This window comes from Orcinus orca, chromosome 4, assembly GCF_937001465.1.
Source record: "Orcinus orca chromosome 4, mOrcOrc1.1, whole genome shotgun sequence".
Classification (NCBI taxonomy): Eukaryota; Metazoa; Chordata; class Mammalia; order Artiodactyla; family Delphinidae; genus Orcinus; species Orcinus orca.
Window position 1 is genome coordinate 38,673,589 of NC_064562.1, and position 19,060 is coordinate 38,692,648.

The window sequence follows — 19,060 nt, forward strand, 5'->3', positions numbered from 1 at the left end:
CATCTCCCTCCCACCCTCCCTATCCCACCCCTCTAGGTGGTCACAAAGCACCGAGCTGATCTCGCTGTGCCATGTGGCTGCTTCCCACTAGCTATCTATTTTACATTTGGTAGTGTATTTATGTCCATGCCACTCTCTCACTTCATCCCAGCTTACCCTTCCCCTCCCCGTGTCCTCAAGTCCATTCCCTACGTCTATGTCTTTATGCCTGAACTGCCCCTATGTTTTTTAGAACCTTTTTTTTTTTAGATTCCATATACATTTGTTAGCATACGGTATTTGTTTTTCTCTTTCTGACTTACTTCACTCTGTATGACAGACTCCAAGTCCATCTACCTCATTACAAATACTCAATTTCGTTTCTTTTTATGGCTGAGTAGTATTACATTGTATATATGTGCCACATCTTAATCCATTCATCTGTCAATGGACACATAGGTTGCTTCCTTGTCCTGGCTATTATAAATAGTGCTACAATGAACATTGTGGTACATGACTCTTTTTGAATTATGGTTTTTTCAGGGTATACGCCCAGTAGTGGGATTGCTGGATTGTATGGTAGTTCTATTTTTAGTATTTTAAGGAACCTCCATACTGTTTTCAATAGTGGCTGTATCAATTTACATTCCCACCAACAGTGCAAGAGGGTTCCCTTTCCTCCATACTCTCTCCAGCATTTATTGTTGGTAGATATTTTGATCACGGACATTCTGACCAGTGTGAGGTGACAACTCATTGTAGTTTCGATTTGCATCTCTCTAATGATTAGTGATGTTGAGCATCCTTTCAGTCTGTATATCTTCTTTGGAAAAATGTCTATTTAGGTCTTCTGCCCATTTTTGGATTGGGTTGCTTGTTATTTTGAGCTGCATGAGCTGCTTGTAAATTTTGGAGATTAATCTTTTGTCAGTTGCTTCATTTGCAAATATTTTCTTCCATTCTGAGGGTTGTCTTTTCCTCTTGTTCATTGTCTCCTTTGCTGTGCAAAAGCTTTTAAGTTTCATTAGGTCCCATTTGCTTATTTTTGTTTTTATTTCCATTTCTCTAGGAGGTGGGTCAAAAAGGATCTTGCTGTGATTTATGTCATAGAGTGTTCTGCCTATGTTTTCCTCTAAGGGTTTGATAGTTTCTGGCCTTACATTTAGGTCTTTAATCCATTTTGAGTTTATTTTTGTGTATGTTGTTAGGGAGTGTTCTAATTTCATTCTTTTACACATAGCTGCCCAGTTTTCCCAGAAAAGAGGCTGTCTTTTCTCTATTGTTTATTCTTGCCTCCTTTATCAAAAATAAGGTGACCATATGTGCATAGATTTCTCTCTGGGCTTTCTATCCTGTTCCATTGATCTATCTTTCTGTTTTTGTGACAGTACCAGACTGTCTTGATTACTATAGCTTTGTAGTACAGTCTGAGTCAGGGAGCCTGATTCCTCCAGCTCAGTTTTTCTTTCCCAAAGATTGCTTTGGCTATTCAGGGTCTTACGTGTTACCATACACAATGTGAAATTTTTTGTTCTACTTCTGTGAAAAATGCCATCGGTAATATGATAGGGATTGCATTGAATCTGTAGATTGCTCTGGGTAGTATAGTCATTTTAACAATGTTGATTCTTCCAATCCAAGAACATGGCATATCTCTCCATCTGTTTGTATCATCTTTAATTTCTTTCATCAGTGTCTTATAGTTTTCTGCATACAGGTCTTTTGTGTCCTTAGGTAGGTTTATTCCTAGGTATTTTATGCTTTTTGTTGCAGTGGTAAATGGGAGTGTTTCTTTAATTCCTCTTTCAGATTTTTCATCATTAGTGTATAGGAATGCAAGAGATTTCTGTGCAGTAATTTTGCATCCTGCTACTTTACCAAATTCATTGATTAGCTCTAGTAGTTTTCTGGTAGCGTCTTTAGGATTCTCTATGTATAGTATCATGTCATCTGGAAACAGTGACAGCTTTACTTCTTCTTTTCCGATTTGGAATCTTTATATTTCTTTCTCTTCTCTGATTGCTGTGGATAAAACTTCCAAAACTATGTTGAATAATAGCAGTGAGAGTGGGCAACCTTGTCTTGTTCCTGATCTTAGTGGAAATGGTTTCAGTTTTTCACCATTGAGAATGATGTTTGCTGTGTTTGTGATATATGGCCTTATTGTGCTGAGGTAAGTTCCCTTATGCATACATTCTGGAGTGTTTTTATCATAAATGGGTGTTGAATTTTGTCGAAAGCTTTTTCTGCATCTATTGAGATGATCATATGGTTTTTATCCTTCACTTTGTTAATATGGTGTATCACATTGATTGATTTGCATATTTTGAAGAATCCTTGCATCCCTGGGATAAACCCCAATTAATCATGGTGTATGATCCTTTTAATGGGCTGCTGGATTCTGTTTGCTAGTATTATGTTGAGAATTTTTGCATCTATGATTATCAGTGTTATTGGCCTGTAGTTTTGGTTTTGGTATCAGGGTGATGGTGACCTCATAGAATGAGTTTGGGAGTGTTCCTCTCTCTTCTATATTTTGGAAGAGTTTGAGAAGGATAGCTGTTGGCTTTTCTCTAAATGTTTGATAGAATTTGCCTGTGAAGCCATCTGGTCCCGGGCTTTTGTTTGTTGGAAGATTTTTAATCACAGTTTCAATTTCAGTGCTTGTGATTGGTCTGTTTATATATTCTATTTCTTCCTGGTTCAGTCTCAGAAGGTTGTGCTTTTCTAAGGATTTGTTCATTTCTTCCAGGTTGTCCGTTTTATTGGCATATAATTGCTCGTAGTAATCCATCCTGATTCTTTGTATTTCTGCAGTGTTAGTTGTTACTTCTCTGTTTTCATTTCTGATTCTATTGATTTGAGTCTTTTTCCTTTTTTTCTTGATGAGTCTGGAAATGGTTTATCAATTTTGCTTATCTTCTCAAAGAATCAGCTTTTAGTTTTATTGATCTTTGCCATTGTTTCCTTCATTTCTTTTTTCTTTTCCTTTTTTTTTTTTTTTTTTGCGTTTCACGGGCCTCTCACTGTTGTGGCCTCTCCCATTGCGGAGCACAGGCTCCAGATGCGCAGGCTCAGAGGCCATGGCTCACGGGCCCAGCCGCTCTGTGGCATGTGGGATCTTCCCAGACCGGGGCATGTACCCGTGTCCCCCACATCAGCAGGCGGACTCTCAACCACTGCGCCACCAGGGAAGCCCCCTTCATTTCTTTTTCATTTATTTCTGATCTGGTATTTATGATTTCTTTCCTTCTGCTAACTTTAGGGTTTTTTGTTTTTGTTCTTCTTTCTCCAGTTGCTTTAGGTGTAAGTTTAGGTTGTTTATTTGAGATTTTTCTTGTTTCTTGAGGCAGGAATGTATTTGTTATAAACTTCCTTCTTAGAACTGCTTTTTCTGCATCCCATAGGTTTTGGGTTGTCGTGTTTACATTGTCATTTCTTTCTAGGTATTTTTTGATTTCTTCTTTGATTTCTTCAGTGATCTCTTGGATATTTAGTAGCATATTGTTTAACCTCCATGTGTTTTTATTTTTTACAGATTTTTTCTGTAATTTATATCTAGTCTCATAGCATTGTGGTCAGAAAAGATACTTGATACGATTTTAATTTTGTTAAATTTACCATGGCTTGATTTGTAACTCAAGGTATTATCTATCCTGGAGAATGTTCCATGAGCACTTGAGAAGAAAGTGTATTCTGTTGTTCTTGGATGAAATGTCTTACAAATAACAATTAAGTCTATCTTGTTTAATGTATCATTTAAAACTTGTGTTTCCTTATTTGTTTTCATTTTGGTTGATCTGTCCATTGGTGAAAGTGGGTTTAAAGTCCCCTACTATTATTGTGTTACTGTCGATTTCCCCTTTTATGGCTTTTAGCATTTGCCTTATGTATTGAGGTGCTCCTATGTTGGGTGCATAAATATTTAGAATTGTTATATCTCCTCTTGGGTTGATCTCTTGATCATTATGTAGTGTCCTTCTTTATCTCTTGTAATAGTGTTTATTTTAAATTCTATTTTGTCTGATATGAGTATTGCTACTCCAGTTTTCTTTTGATTTCCATTTGCATGGAATATCTTTTTCCATCCCCTCACTTTCAGTCTGTATATGTCCCTAGGTCTGAAGTGGGTCTCTTGTAGACAGCATATATATGGGTCTTGTTTTAGTATCCATTCAGCCAGTCTATGTCTTTTGGTTGGAGCATTTAATCTGTTTACATTTAAGGTAATTATCGATATGTATGTTCCTATTACCATTTTCTTAATTGTTTTGGGTTTGTTATTGTAGGTCATTTCCTTCTGTTGTGTTTCCTGTGTAGAGAAGTTCCTTTAGCATTTGTTGTAAAGCTGGTTTGGTGGTGCTAATTCTCTTAGCTTTTGCTTGTCTGTGAACATTTTAATTTACCTGTCAAATCTGAATGAGATCCTTGCTGGGTTGAGTAATCTTGGTTGTAGGTTTTCCCCTGTCATCACTTTAAGTATGTCTTACCACTCCCTCTGGCTTGTAGAGTTTGTGCTGAAAGATCAGCTGTTAACCATTTGGTGATTCCCTTTAGTGTTATTTGTTGCTTTTCCCTTGCTGCTTTTAATATTTTTTTTGTATTTAATTTTTGATAGTTTGATTGATATGTGTCTTAGTGTGTTTCTCCTTGGATTTATACTATATGGGACTCTGTGATTTCTTGACTTGATTGACTATTTCCTTTCCCATAGTAGGGAACTTTTCAACTGTAATCTCTTCAAATATTTTCTCATTCCCTTTCTTTTTCTCTTCTTCTTCTGGGGCCCCTATAATTCGAATGTTGGTGTGTTTAATATTGTCCCAGAGGTCACTGAGACTGTCAATTCTATTCATCCTTTTTTCTTTATTCTGCTCTGCAGTAGTTATTTCCACTATTTTATCTCCTAGGTGACTTCTCCGTTCTTCTGCCTCAGGTATTCTGCTATTGTTTCCTTCTAGAGAATTTTTAGTTTCATTTATTGTGTTGTTCATGTTTGTTTATTTGCTCTTTAGTTCTTCTAGTTCCTTGTTAAACGTTTCTTGTACTTCCTCCATTCTATTTCGAAGATTTTGGATCAACTGTACTATAATTACTCTGAATTCTTTTCAGGTGGACTGCCTATTTCCTCTTCATTTGTTTGGTCTGGTGGGTTTTTACCTTGTTCCTTCATCTGCTGCATTTTTCTCTGTCTTCTCATTTTGCTTAACTTACTTTTTTGGGGGGTCTCCTTTTTGCAGACTGCAGGTTCGTAGTTCCCATTGTTTTTGGTGTCTGCCCCCAGTGGGTGACATTGTTTCATTGGGTTGTGTAGGCTTCCTTATGGAGGGGACTTGTGCCTGTGTTCTGGTGGATGAGGCTGAATCTTGTCTTTTTGGTGGGCAGGACAGTGTCCAGTGGTGTGTTTTGGGCTGTTTGTGAAGTTAGTATGATTTTAAGCAGCCTCTCTGCTAATGGGTGGGGTTGTGTTCCTGTCTTAGTAGTTGTTTGGCATAGGGTGTCCAGCACTGGAGTTTGATGGTCCACCGCCTCAATTTGGGATGATTCGTTGTTTATTCAGGTATTCCATAGATGCAGTGTACATCAAGTTGATTGTGGAGATTTTATCCGCTGCTCTGAGGCTGCATGGAGAAATTTCCCTTTCTATTCTTTGTTTGCACAGCTCCTGGGGTTCAGCTTTCGATCTGGCCCAGCCTCTGGTTTAGGTCACCTGACAACATCTGTTCTTTGCTCAGACAGGACGGGGTTAAAGAAGCAGCTGATTAGGGGGTTCTGGCTCACTCAAGTTGAGGGGTGGGAGTGGTACGAAATGTAGGGTGAGCCTGCAGAGGCAGAGACCGGCGTGAGGTGCGCTGTGTGTTCTCCTGGGGAAGTTGTCCCTGGCTCACGGGACCCTGGCAGTGGCGGGATGCACAGGCTCCCAGGAGGGGAAGTGTGGATAGTGACCTGTGCTTGTACACAGGCTTTTTGGTGGCTGCAGAAGCAGCCTTAGCATTTCAGGCCCGTCTCTGGTGTCCGCACTGGTAGCTGTGGCTTGCGCCAGTCTCTGGAGCTTATTAGGTGGTGCTCTGAAACCCCTCTTCTCGCGCACCCCGAAACAATGATCCCTTGTCTCTTAGGCAGTTCCACACTTTTTCCTGGAGTCCCTCCAGGCTAGCTGTGGTGCACTAGACCCCTTCAGGCTATGTTCGCGCAGCCAACTCCAGTCATCTCCCTGGGATCTGACCTCTGAAGCTGGAGCCTCAGGTCCCAGCCCCCACCCGCCCCGGCGGATGAGCAGACAAGCCTCTCGGGCTGGTGAATGCTGGTCGGCACCAATCCTCTGTGCAGGAATCTCTCCACTTTGCCCTCTGCACCCCTGCTGATATGCTCTCCTCTGTGGCTCCGAAGCTTCCCCCCACCCCCCATCTCCACCAGTGAAGGGGCTTCCTAGTGTATGGAAAATTTTCCTCCTTCACAGCTCCCTCCCAGAGGGGCAGGTCCCGTCCCTATTCTTTTGTCTCTGTTTTTTCTTTTTTCTTTTGCCCTACCCGGGTACGTGGGGAGTTTCTTGCCTTTTGGGAAGTCTAAGGTCTTCTGCCAGCGTTCAGTAGGTGTTCTGTAGGAGCTATTCAACATGTAGATGTATTTGTGGGGAGGAAGGTGATCTCCATGTCTTACTCTGCCGCCATCTTGAAGGTCCTCCCCCAAGGTCTTTTTATATCTTCCATTTCTCTCGCCATTATGTACATACCTTTTCTATGTACTGGAGCACATTTATAAAATTCATAAAATCTGCCTTAAGGTCTTTGCCTACTAATTCCACCTTTTCTGCCATTCCTTGCCTGTTTCTATTGATTGATTTTTCTTCTCCTGCTTAGGAGTCATAGTTTTCTGCTCTGCATATCTGGTAATTCTTATTGGATACAGAATATTTTGAACATTGTGTTGTTTTATTCTTTGTTAATGTAGACATGAAAGCCAGGGAGATAGAAGTGTTGGGCCTGGTTTTAGCACGTGATTAGGCTACTTTGGATCACACTGACACTTTCAAATATTGCTTTTGTGCTTTATTTTGGTGGGTCCACAGCAGCCTTTAATTTAGGGATAATTTAACTGACTACACAGGTGATACCCTTCTGAGGATTCTATCCAAGTTCCATGGATTATCAACATTTTCCTCTCTGGCCCATGAAAAGACAAACTATTCCCAGCCTGGCTTGAGTTCTAATAATTTCTTCAGGTGGGTCTTTCCACAGTTGTGTGGAGTGTTAACCCAGATGTGTGGTGATCAGCACCTGGCAAAGCCTCAAAGGGTTTTCTCTTCAGATTCCAGAGCTCTTTATCTGCAGCTCCCCCTTCCTGCTACCCTGTCCCAGGAATTCTATCTGCCTCAGCCTCCCTGAACCCTCATCTCCTGCCCTGCAAGAGACTGTGAGACCCTGAGCTTCCTTAGATTTTTCCTTCCCCGTGGCTCTAAAGCTGCCTCCAATAATTTGGCAATAATTTGGAGAAAGTAAAAAGATCACTTCTTTTGTTTTTCTTCTCTCATCGGTCACAGTCTTGCTCTGGCTGTTGTCCAATGTCAGAAAATACTTATTTTCACATATAGATCTTTTTTGTTTCTTTTAAGCAAGAGAGCAGTACTCTTGGCTGTTAATCCCTCATGGGGAGAAACAGAAGTCCTAGTATAACTTCTGACTGCCAAACACATGGGCTAATTAAAAGCTTCTCAGACCCTAACCTGTTTATATTTATATGTGAACTCTGGCCCACACTTAAAAACCTATATACAGTGGAAGTATAAATTCTGCCATGGGTTTTGGGTTGGGTTATCACAGAGTAAACCCAGAGACAGTGATTTAGGTGCAGAGTAATTCATTTGGGAGGCGATCCCAAGGAACACAAATGGAGGAGAGGGGGAAGGGAAAGACAACGCTAAACGGTGTGTTATCAATTCACTCACCAGATATAGCAAAGGGCTCAGTCCTGCAGGAACTCGGGGAGATAGAATAGATTTAGCATATCTCAGAGCTATCACAACCGGGCAGTAAGGAAGCTGGGTATATATCTCTCAGCTCCTCATCCATCATTTGTTGGGAGGTGCTTCTTTGAGTGTTGATTCTCTGCACTCCTGGTTTGTTCTCCATGCAGATTGAGCACATTCCCTGTGGCCAGAGAAAAGCCCTCAGGCCTTCAGGTGTTCACAAGCTTCAGGATGTGAAGGTGAAAGCTAAGGGGATGTAAGTGGGTACCAGTAATGTTACTAGCACCAGAAAAAGATGTAAATTAAACTCATAAAGCAGAAGTGCTCTTCTTTCAACCCAGCAAACTAAAAAGAGCTGACCTAATAGATGCAGGCTTCTGTCAATCGTCTCTTCCTTTTGTAATAATAGAGAATATTCTCTAAGTTTTTATTTCTCAAAAGTGCAGTAAACTCACAAGGAATGAATAACTCTGCATATTTGATATTTCCATATACTTGAAAATTTGACCTTCTAAGTAATGACATTTTGATATATTAATTTTTTATAGAAATACATCCATACTTTATAAATAGAGGACACGAAATAGATTTGAGATTTTGTTGGGGACTCTAATTTTATTTAATATTGTGTACTGAAACCATAAACACAGTTGCCTTTGTAGATGTGGAGGGAAGGAAATTTAGGATAGATCGGTACCTTGGTAGTAGCTTTCTTGACAAAACATCTCATGCCACCTTAGTTTTATGCATTTGTACATTTCTCATAACAGGAGGAATGTAGTGTGACAGCCTGGGCAGGGAAACAATACTAGTGAGTTATGCAAAAAATAGTCATGAGATCACAGATACCACAGCCCTCTCTGAAGTGGTTTCACTGCCCCTCTCACCCCCAAGTTATCTCCTTTGCTAAAGCTGTCCCCACCCTCTGACTTGTCAGTGCTGTTCACAACACAACTATTATTACTGCTGTACCACAAACACACTTGATCCCAAGAATCACTTCATTCATTTACTCAAATACTTTTTCCTCCAATATCTTGTTGACAGAATTAAATGAGGATTATGCTTTGACATTTTAAGAATGGTGCTAGAGATTCAGAGGGAAGGATTATATTTTCTTAATAGTCATGGAAGTCATTATCCTATTACCCTTTTTTGGACCTCACTCAGTTGCACGCATTTCTGTATATTCCTCTAAAGTTTTTATTAGAAATAGAATACTGGAAACAATTTAAAAAAGAGAATCTAACTTTAATCACAAGATATTGAAAACTTTGCAAGATTCCTGATTAATTGGTCAAATTTCTTATAAGTATTCTTCAGAATCAGCAACCCTGTTAAATCTGAGAAGTAAGTTTTTCTCTCCATGGGCTACATTAGTGAAAGGACATTGTGGCTTAGGAAGATTTGAAAAAAGGTCTGATGTAATGGTGGTCTTCCCTGAAGGAAGCATGATTGCCTGGAGTTTTTTTTTTTTTCACTGTAAGCATAAAAATTTATAAAATCATTAAGAAAAAAAGTATATGGCTATCCATATATTTATTTACATTTGACTCCCAATTATTTTATTTTATAAGAATTTGTAGCATTAACCCTTGAAAATTAATTTGTTTTTCCTTCTCCTGCTTTAACCCAAGGGCACTTGGTTCCTTGGAATCCTTTCAGTTTGGAAGCTGGCAAGTACCAGTGCAATGGAATGTCATAGAGAAGAGAGCCAGTACTTAGAAATGAATTATCTGAAAAACTAAAAATTTACACTGAAATGCTATAATTTACAAGTTTTTCATCCCAACATCTAGCCTTCCCATGCCACGTCTCAGTTTGAAATGTCAAAGCTAAATGCATTTCTTAAAAAAAAAATGTGTAAAGCTCAGTCGACTGCCTTTACTCACATAAAAACTTGTACTTTTTCTGTAACTATTGGGCCAATGATGAGGTGTGCTTCAACATTTTAACTAAGAACCATTCATCAAAACATCGCATTCTGCTTCTTCAGTATAGGCCAGTGAGATGTGTAATGCGGCTACCTAGAATTGGCTGACTAAGGACTTTTAAAGCATTTCGACAGCTGCTTTTTTGAAGTACTGCTTTTACACAGATAGATCATAACCCTTGCTAGATTGAACTCTATAAGGGAAGTGACTGTGTTTGTTTTGCTTGTTATATCCCCAGGACCTAATATGGTGCTGAGATGTCAATAAATATTCAGTGAACAAATGATTTAAGTCCCAGATTCCTCCTTTTTTATTTTGAATTTAATTTTATTTATTTTTTTATACAGCAGGTTCTTATTAGTCATCGATTTTATACACATCAGTGTATACATGTCAATCCCAATCTCCCAATTCATCCCACCACCACCAACCCACTGCCCACCACTTTCCCCCCTTAGTGTCCATACGTTTATCTCTACATTTGTGTCTCAATTTCTGTCGTGCAAACCGGTTCATCTGTACCATTTTTCAAGGTTCCACATATATGCATGAATATATGATGTTTGTTTTTCTCTTTTGGACTTACTTCACTCTGTATGACGGTCTCTAGATCCATCCACGTCTCTACAAATGACCCAACTTTATTCATTTTTATGGCTGAGTAATATTCTGTTGTATATATATACCACATCTTCTTTATCCATTTGTCTGTCAATGGGCATTTAGGTTGCTTCCATGACCTGGCTAATGTAAATAATGCTGCAGTGAACATTGTGGTGCATGTGTCTTTTTGAATTATGGTTTTCTCTGGGTATATGCCCAGTAGTGGAATTGCTGGGTCATATGGTAATTCTATTTTTCGTTTTTTAAGGAACCTCCATACTGTTCTCCATAGTGGCTGTATCAATTTACATTTCCACCAACAGTGCAAGAGGGTTCCCTTTTCTCCACACCCTCTCCAACATTTGTTGCTTGTAGATTTTCTGATGATGCCCATTCTAAATGGTGTGAGGTGATACCTCATTGTAGTTTTGGTTTGCATTTCTCTAATAATTACTGGTGTTGAGCAGCTTTTCATGTGCTTCTTGGCCATCTGTATATCTTCTTTGGAGAAGTGTCTATTTAGGTCTTCTGAGCATTTTTGGATTGGGTGGTTTCTTTCTTTAATATTGAGCTGCATGAGCTGTTTATATATTTTGGAGATTAACCCTTTGTCTGTTGATTTGTTTGCAAATATTTTCTCCCATTTTGAGGTTGTCTTTTCATCTTGTTTATGGTTTCCTTTGCTGTGCAAAGCATTGAAGTTTCATTAGGTCCCATTTGTTTATTTTTCTTTTTATTTCCATTACTCTAGGAGGTGGATCAAAAAGATCTTGCTGTGATTTATGTCAAAGAGTGTTCTTCCTGTGTTTTCCTCTAAGAGATTTATAGTGTCCGGTCTTACATTTAGGTCTCTAATCCATTTTGAGTTTATTTTTGTGTATGGTGTTAGGGAGTGTTCTAATTTCATTCTTTTACATGGAGCTGTCCAGTTTTCCCAGCACCACTTATTGAAGAGACTGTCTTTTCTCCATTTTTATCCTTGCCCCCTTTGTCATAGATAAGTTGACCATAGGTGCGTGGGTTTATCTCTGGGCTTTCTATCTTGTTCCATTGATCTATGTTTCTGTTTTTGTTCCAGTACCATATTGTCTTGATTACTGTAACTTTGTAGTATAGTCTGAAATCAGGGAGTCTGATTCCTCCAGCTCCGTTTTTTTCCCTCAAGACTGCTTTGGCTATTTGGGGTCTTTTGTGTCTCCATACAAATTTTAAGATTTTTTGTTCTAGCTCCATAAAAAATGCCATTGGTAATTTGATAGGGATTGCATTGAGTCTGTAGACTGCTTTGGGTAGTATAGTCATTTTCACAATATTGATTCTTCCAATCCAAGAACATGGTATATCTCTCCATTTGTTTGTATCATCTTTACTTTCTTTCATCACTGTCTTATAGTTTCTGCATACAGGTCTTTTGTCTCCGTAGGTAGGTTTATTCCTAGGTATTGTGTTCTTTTTGTTGCAATGGTAAATGGGAGTGTTTCCTTAATTTCTCTTTAAGATTTTCGTCAGTAGTGTATAGGAATGCAAGAGATTTCTGTGCATTCATTTTTTATCTTGCAACTTTTCGAAATTCATTGATTAGCTCTAGTAGTTTTCTGGTGGCATCTTTAGGATTCTCTATGTATAGTCTCATGTCATCTGCAAACAGTGACAGCTTTACTTCTTCTTTTCCGGTCTGTATTCCTTTTATTTCTTTTCTTCTCTGATTGCCATGGCTAGGACTTCCAAAGCTATGTTGAATAATAGTGGTGAGACTGGACATCCTTGTCTTGTTCCTAATCTTAGAGGAAATGCTTTCAGTTTTTCACCATTGAGAATGATGTTTGCTGTGTGTTTGTTGTATATGGCCTTTATTATGTTGAGGTAGGTTCCCCCTATGCCCACTTTCTGGAGAGTTTTTATCATAAATGGGTGTTGAATTTTGTCAAAAGCTTTTTCTGCATCTATTGGGATGATCATATGGTTTTTATTCTTCAATTTGTTAATATGGTGTATCGCATTGATTGATTTGTGTATATTGAAGAATCCTTGCATCCCTGGGATAAATCCCAGTTGATCATGGTGTATGATCCTTTTAATGTGTTGTTGGATTCTGTTGGCTAGTATTTTGTTGAGAATGTTTGCATTCATATTCATCAGTGATTTTGGTCTGTAGTTTTCCTTTTTTGTAGTATCTTTGTATGGTTTTTATATCAGGGTGATGGTGGACTCATAGAATGAGTTCGGTAGTGTTCCTTCCTCTGCAATTTTTTGGAAGAGTTTGAGAAGGATGGGTGTTAGCTATTCTCTAAATGTTTGGTAGAATTCACCTGTGAAGCCATCTGGTCCTGGACTTTTGTTTGTTGGAAGATTTTTAATCACAGTTTGAATTTCATTACTTGTGATTGGTCTGTTCATATTTTCTATTTCTTCCTGGTTCAGTCTTGGGAGGTTATACCTTTCTAGGAATTTGTCCATTTCTTCCAGGTTGTCCATTTTATTGGCATAGAGTTGCTTGTAGTAGTCTCTTGGGGTGCTTTGTCTTTCATGGTGTCTGTTGTAACTTCTCCTTTTTCATTTCTAATTTTATTGATTTGAGTTCTCTCCCTCTTTTTCTTGATGAGTCTGGCTAATGGTTTATCAATTTTGTTTATCTTATCAAAGAACCAGCTTTTAGTTTTATTGATTTTGCTATTGTTTTCTTTGTTTCTATTTCATTTTTGATTTTTATGATTTTTATGATTTCTGATCTTTAAGATTTATTTCCTTCTGCTAACTTGGGTTTTGTTTGTTTCTTTCTCTAGTTCCTTTAGGTGTAAGGTTAGATTGTTTATTTGAGAGTTTTCTTGTTTCTTGAGGTAGGCTTGTATAGCTATAAACTTACCTCTTAGAACTGCTTTTGCTGCATCCCATAGGTTTTGGATCATTGTGTTTTCATTGACATTTGTTTCTAGGTATTTTTAAATTTCCTCTTTGATTTCTTCAGTGAACTCTTGGTTATTAAGTAGTGTATTATTTAGCCTCCATGTGTTTGGATTTTTAATGTTTTTTTCCCTGTAATTGATTTCTTTTTTTTTTTTTTTTTGTGGTACGTGGGCCTCTCACTGTTGTGGCCTCTCCCATTGTGGAGCAAAGGCTCTGGATGAGCAGGCTCAACGGCCATGGCTCACGGGCCCAGCCGCTCCGCGGTATGTGGGGTCCTCCTGGACCGGGGCACGAACCCATGTCCCCTGCATCGGCAGGCGGACTCTCAACCACTGTGCCACCAGGGAAGCCCCCTGTAATTGATTTCTAATCTCATACTGTGGTAGTCAGAAAAGATGCTTGATATGATTTCAATTTTCTTAAATTTACTGAAGCTTGATTTGTGACCCAAAATGTGATCTATCCTGGAGAATTTTCCATGCACACTTGAGAAGAAAGTGTAATCTGCTGTTTTTGGGTGGAATGTTCTAGAGATATCAATTAAATCTATCTGGTCTATTGAGTCATTTAAAGCTTGTGTTTCCTTATTAATTTTCTCTTTGAATGATCTGTCCATTGGTGTAAGTGAGGTGTTAAAGTCCCCCACTATTTTTGTGTCACTGTTGATTTCCTCTTTTATAGCTCTAAGCAGTTGCCTTATGTATTGAAGTGTTCCTCTGTTGGGTGTATATATATTTATAATTGTTATATCTTCTTCTTGGATTGATCTCTTGATCATTATGTAGTGTCCTTCCTTGTCTCATGTAACATTATTTATTTTAAAGTCTATTTTATCTGATATGAGTATTGCTACTCCAGCTTTCTTTTGATTTCCATTTGCATGGAATATCTTTTTCCATCCCTCACTTTCAGTCTGTATGTGTCCCTAGGTCTGAAGTGGGTCTCTTGTAGACAGCATATATATGGGTCTTGTTTTTGTATCCATTCAGCAAGCCTGTGTCTTTTGGTTGGAGCATTTAATCCATTCATGTTTTAGGTAATTATTGAAAAATTATGGTCCTATCACCAGTTTCTTCATCATTTTAGGTTTGTTTTTGTAGGTCATTTTCTTCACTTGTGTTTCCCACTTAGAGAATTTCCTTTAGTCTTTTTTGTAGAGATGGTTTTGTGGTGCTGAATTCTCTTAGCTTTTGTTTATCTGTAAAGCTTTTGATTTCTCCATTGAATCTGAATGAGATCCTTGCTGGGTAGAGTAATCTTGGTTGTAGCTCTTCCCTTTCATCACTTTAAGTATGTCATGCCCCTCCCTTCTGGCTTGTACAGTTTCTGCTGAGAAATCAGCTGTTAACCTTATGGGAGTTCCCTTGTATGTTATTTGTTGTTTTTCCCTTGTTGCTTTCAATAATTTTTCTTTGTCTTTAATTTTTTCCAATTTGATTACTATGTGTCTTGGCATGTTTCTCCTTGGGTTTATCCTGTATGGGACTCTCTGTGCTTCCTGGACTTGGGTGGCTATTTCCTTTCCCATGTTAGGGAAGTTTTTGACTCTAATCTCTTCAAATATTTTCTCATGTCCTTCCTCTCTCTCTTCTCCTACTGGGACCCCTATAATGAGAAAGTTGTTGCGTTTAATGTTGTCCCAGAGGTCTCTTAGGCTGTCTTCATTTCTTTCCATTCTTTTTTCTTTATTCTGTTCTGCAGCAGTGAGTTCCACCATTCTGTCTTCCAGGTCACTTATCCATTCTTCTGCCTAAGTTATTCTGCTATTGATTCCCTCTAGTGTATTTTTCATTTGAATTATTGTATTGTTCATCTCTGCTTGTTTGTTCTTTAATTCTTCTAGGCCTTTGTTAAACTTTTCTTGCATTTTCTTGATCTTTGCCTCCATTCTTTTTCCAAGGTCCTGGATCATCTTCACTATTGTTATTCTGAATTCTTTTCTGGAATGCTGCCTGTTTCCACTTCATTTACTTGTTTTTCTGGGGTGTTATCTTGTTCCTTCATCTGGTACATAGCCTGCCTCCTTTTCATCTTGTCTATCTTTCTATGAATGTGGTTTTTGTTCCATAGGCTGCAAGACTGTAGTTCTTCTTGCTTCTGCTGTCTGCCCTCTGGTGGATGAGGCTATCTAAGAAGCTTGTGCAAGTTTCCTGATGGGAGCAAATGGTGATGGGTAGAGCAGGCTGTTGCTCTGGTGGGCAAAGCTCAGTTAAACTTTAATCTGCTTACCTGCTGATGGGTGGGGCTGAGTCCCCTCCCTGTTGGTTGTTTGGCCTGAGGTGACCCAACACTGGAGCCTACCCGGGCTCTCTGGTGGTGCTAATGGAGGACTCTGGGAGGGCTTACGCCAAGGAATACTTCGCAGAAGTTCTGCTGCCAGTTTCCTTGTCCTCATGGTGAGAAAGAGCCCCCCCTCCCACCTTGCAGGAGACACCTAACACCAGCAGGTAGGTCTGGTTCAGTCTCCAGTGGGTTCACTGCTCCTTCCCCTGGGTCCCAATGCACACACTACTTTGTGTGTGTCCTCCAAGAGTGGAGTCTCTGTGTCCCGCAGTCCTGTCAAAGTTCTGCAATCAAATCCCACCAGCCTTCAAAGTCTGATTCTCTAGGAATTGCTCCTCCCATTGCCGGCCCCCCAGGTTTGGAAGCCTGATGTGGGTCTCAGAACCTTCACTCCAGTGGGTGGACTTCTGTGGTATGTGTTCTCCAGTTTGTGGGTCACCCACCCAGCCGTTATGGAATTTGATTTTATTGTGATTGCACTCCTTGTGCCATCTCATTGTGGCTTCTCCTTTGTCTTTGGATGTGGGGTATCTTTTTTGGTGAGTTCCAGTGTCTTCCTGTCGATGATTGTTCAGAAGTTAGTTGTGATTCCAGTGTTCTTGCAAGAGGGAGTGAGAGCATGTCCTTCTACTCTGCCATCTTGAACCAATCTCTCAAGTCCCAGACTTTTTCTGATGTTGTGTTCCCCATCATGCACAGGTGAAGTCTGACCCAATTCTCCAGCTGTCTGGGACCCCACTTTGTTTTGATTAGGCCTCTATTGGTTTTAACCTATGGTTGTACTTACTGCAATATTGTTCATAGTTTTCCTGTTTACAAGTCTTCATTCACCACCAGACTGAATGTTCCTGGAAAGTGCCCACCCTGCCTTATATATCCTTCCATCATCGAAGTCTGCACAATGGTTTACATAATATCTGATAAACTTTTAGCAAACTTGTCTTTCAACATTTTCAAGAAATATGCAAGTATCTCTTCCTTTTATATATTTGCTTTTCACTAAAAGAAGATAGGTCTATGCCCAAAGGTAAGCTTTGATTTAGAAAGAAAGAAAAAAGGCCAACTTTGTAGAGCTCCTACAAAGGATTGATGGATTTGTTCATTCAGTCAGTATTTATTAAGTGCTGAGTGCCAACTGGGTGCCAGGCACTGTTCTATGTGCTAAGGAAACAGCAATGAATAAAACAGACCCAAATCCCTATCTTTATGGATTTATTCTTGTTGAAAGACAAACTGAGGCGTTTAAAAATTTTTAAGTGTTTATTTAAGCAAAAATCAATTCTATTTGGGCAGCATCCAATCTAGCAGATAGACAGGAGCTCCGAGGAGCTGTACAAAATGAAAGACTTTTATAGGCACAAGGGAATGGGAACAAGGCAAAAAAGTGGGTTGGTTATTGCAAGGTTACTTTCCTTTAGGGGATGGCAGGGGTTTACCCAGCAGATTACCTCACTAGTGTTGATCGGGCTGTTCCTGATTGACTGGTTTGAGATTTTATTTCTGGGAGAGCTGAAACTGTAATTAAGTCAAGTCTCACTTTGGTGACTTGGGGCTTGGCATAGTGACTTTATTTGGGGTTTGTTGCTTGTTTTTTAAAATTCTAATGAAGGAAATAGACCACAAGTAAAACATCTAGTCTATTGCATAGTGATAAAGTGCTAAGGAAAATAAATAAAGCTGGGAAAGGGGATACAAGTAACTGGGAGAGTGGGTTGACATTTTTGATAGGGTGGGCATTGCCAGCATCATCAAGAAGGTAACTTTTGGGTAAAGGCCTGAAGAGATTGCCAGCGATGTGGACATCTAGAATAGCATTCCAGGAAGAAGGAACAGCATGTTAAATCCAACAGGCAGTTCTTTAGTTCTCATGTGACTTCTCCTCCTTAGCAGCTCTCGATGCAGTAGATCACTCTGCTACCACAGTGCTGTTCTCCAGATTTCCTCTTCTCTTAACTGATACCTCCTTTGTTCGTTCTTCTCATGATTTTTAAATGTTGGAGTACTCCGTAGCTCAATCCTCATAATTCTTTTCTTCTCTCTCCACTTCCTGTATCACCTCATCCACCCTGTGGCCTAAATACACCTAAATTTGTATTTCCAACCCTGACTTCTCTGACCACTTTATCGAGACCTGTATATCTCGTTGCTTACTTGATAACTTATCTACATTCATCCCAAGTTTAGTATGTCCAAAATCAATCTTTTGATTCTCAGCCCCACTTCCAAAAGCTTCTTCACCTTTTCTTTGCCATCTCATTAAATGGTATCATTATTCATATAGTTGTTCAAGCTAAAACTTAGGAGTCTTCCACAAGCCCTTTTTCCTCTCACCTCTCACAGAAAATCAGTGGGCAGGTCCTGTTGTATCTAACTCTGTATTAAAATATATTTGAATTAATGATACTCTTGGAATGTAAGAACGTTTTATTTATATTATTATAAACTAATATATTATGGTATATATGTGATTTATATAACTATTATAAATATAAATATGGAAATATTATTTATGTCATTATATATAATATAACCTGATATAATGATATAAGTACACATACATGTATATTAATAACACAAATATAAATATTATCTTCTAATTTTTTCTCTCTGCTTCAACTCTTGTTCTCTGCCTCTGCCTCTTCCTAGTTGATTTTCCATACAGCATCTAGAATCATCCTTTAAAACTAAAAATGTGATTGTGTCATTCCTCGGCTCAAAAATCTTTAGTGACTTTCCATCTTCCAGAAGCAAATCCAGCCTCCTTATCATATCCAGCAGGCCCTACATAATCTAGTCCTTAGCTGCATTTCATCTCTATAACCTTCCCTGTCACTTTCCACTCCCACACCAAGCAGGATCCTGCCTCGGGATCTTTTCTGTGGATGTTCCCTTTGCTGGAACACTCACTTGAATATCCTCAGTGCACCTTCACTTCATTCATGTCTGTCTAAATGTCACGTCAACACAGAGGTTATCCCTACGTACTCTATCTAAAAATGGAATCCTCCACCAGTCTATATTCCCATGTCTTATTTTATTTTTCTTAATAGCCTTCATCACCATGTGGCAATATAGCACATATTTATTTGAATTTTGAATTAATTTTGAATTTTGGCTTCCATAGCCCCCTATATACAGCCCCATCATAGCAGTTAATAAAGTATATCTTAATTGGAAGTAATTTTTTTCATTCATTGGACTGTATGCCCCTGGAAGGAAACGGCATTAACATTCATTTCTGATTTGCCAATGTTCAGAAAAGGTCTGCGCACATAGGGGTGCTTCATAGAAGTGTATTGAGTGAATTAATTATTACTTGGTATCATTGTTTCCTCAAGAAGCAATTCCGAGAATCTCTGGTGTTTCCCCAAAGCATTAGGCCAGTAACATT

General features: G+C 39.0%; 1 protein-coding gene across 11 annotated transcripts in view; it reads left to right on the forward strand.

The window, feature by feature from the left end:
* The window catches only part of MAPK10 (mitogen-activated protein kinase 10), a 637,325-nt gene that overhangs the window by 335,147 nt on the left and 283,118 nt on the right, over positions 1-19,060 (forward strand). The window contains exon 1 of one of the 11 annotated variants that reach the window (XM_049709106.1): positions 14,448-15,833. The exons of the other annotated variants lie outside the window; for them this stretch is intronic. The gene's annotated coding sequence lies outside the window, so the exon portion shown is untranslated. Of the gene's footprint in view, positions 1-14,447; positions 15,834-19,060 lie in introns of those variants that run through there. 11 annotated transcript variants of the gene reach the window in all.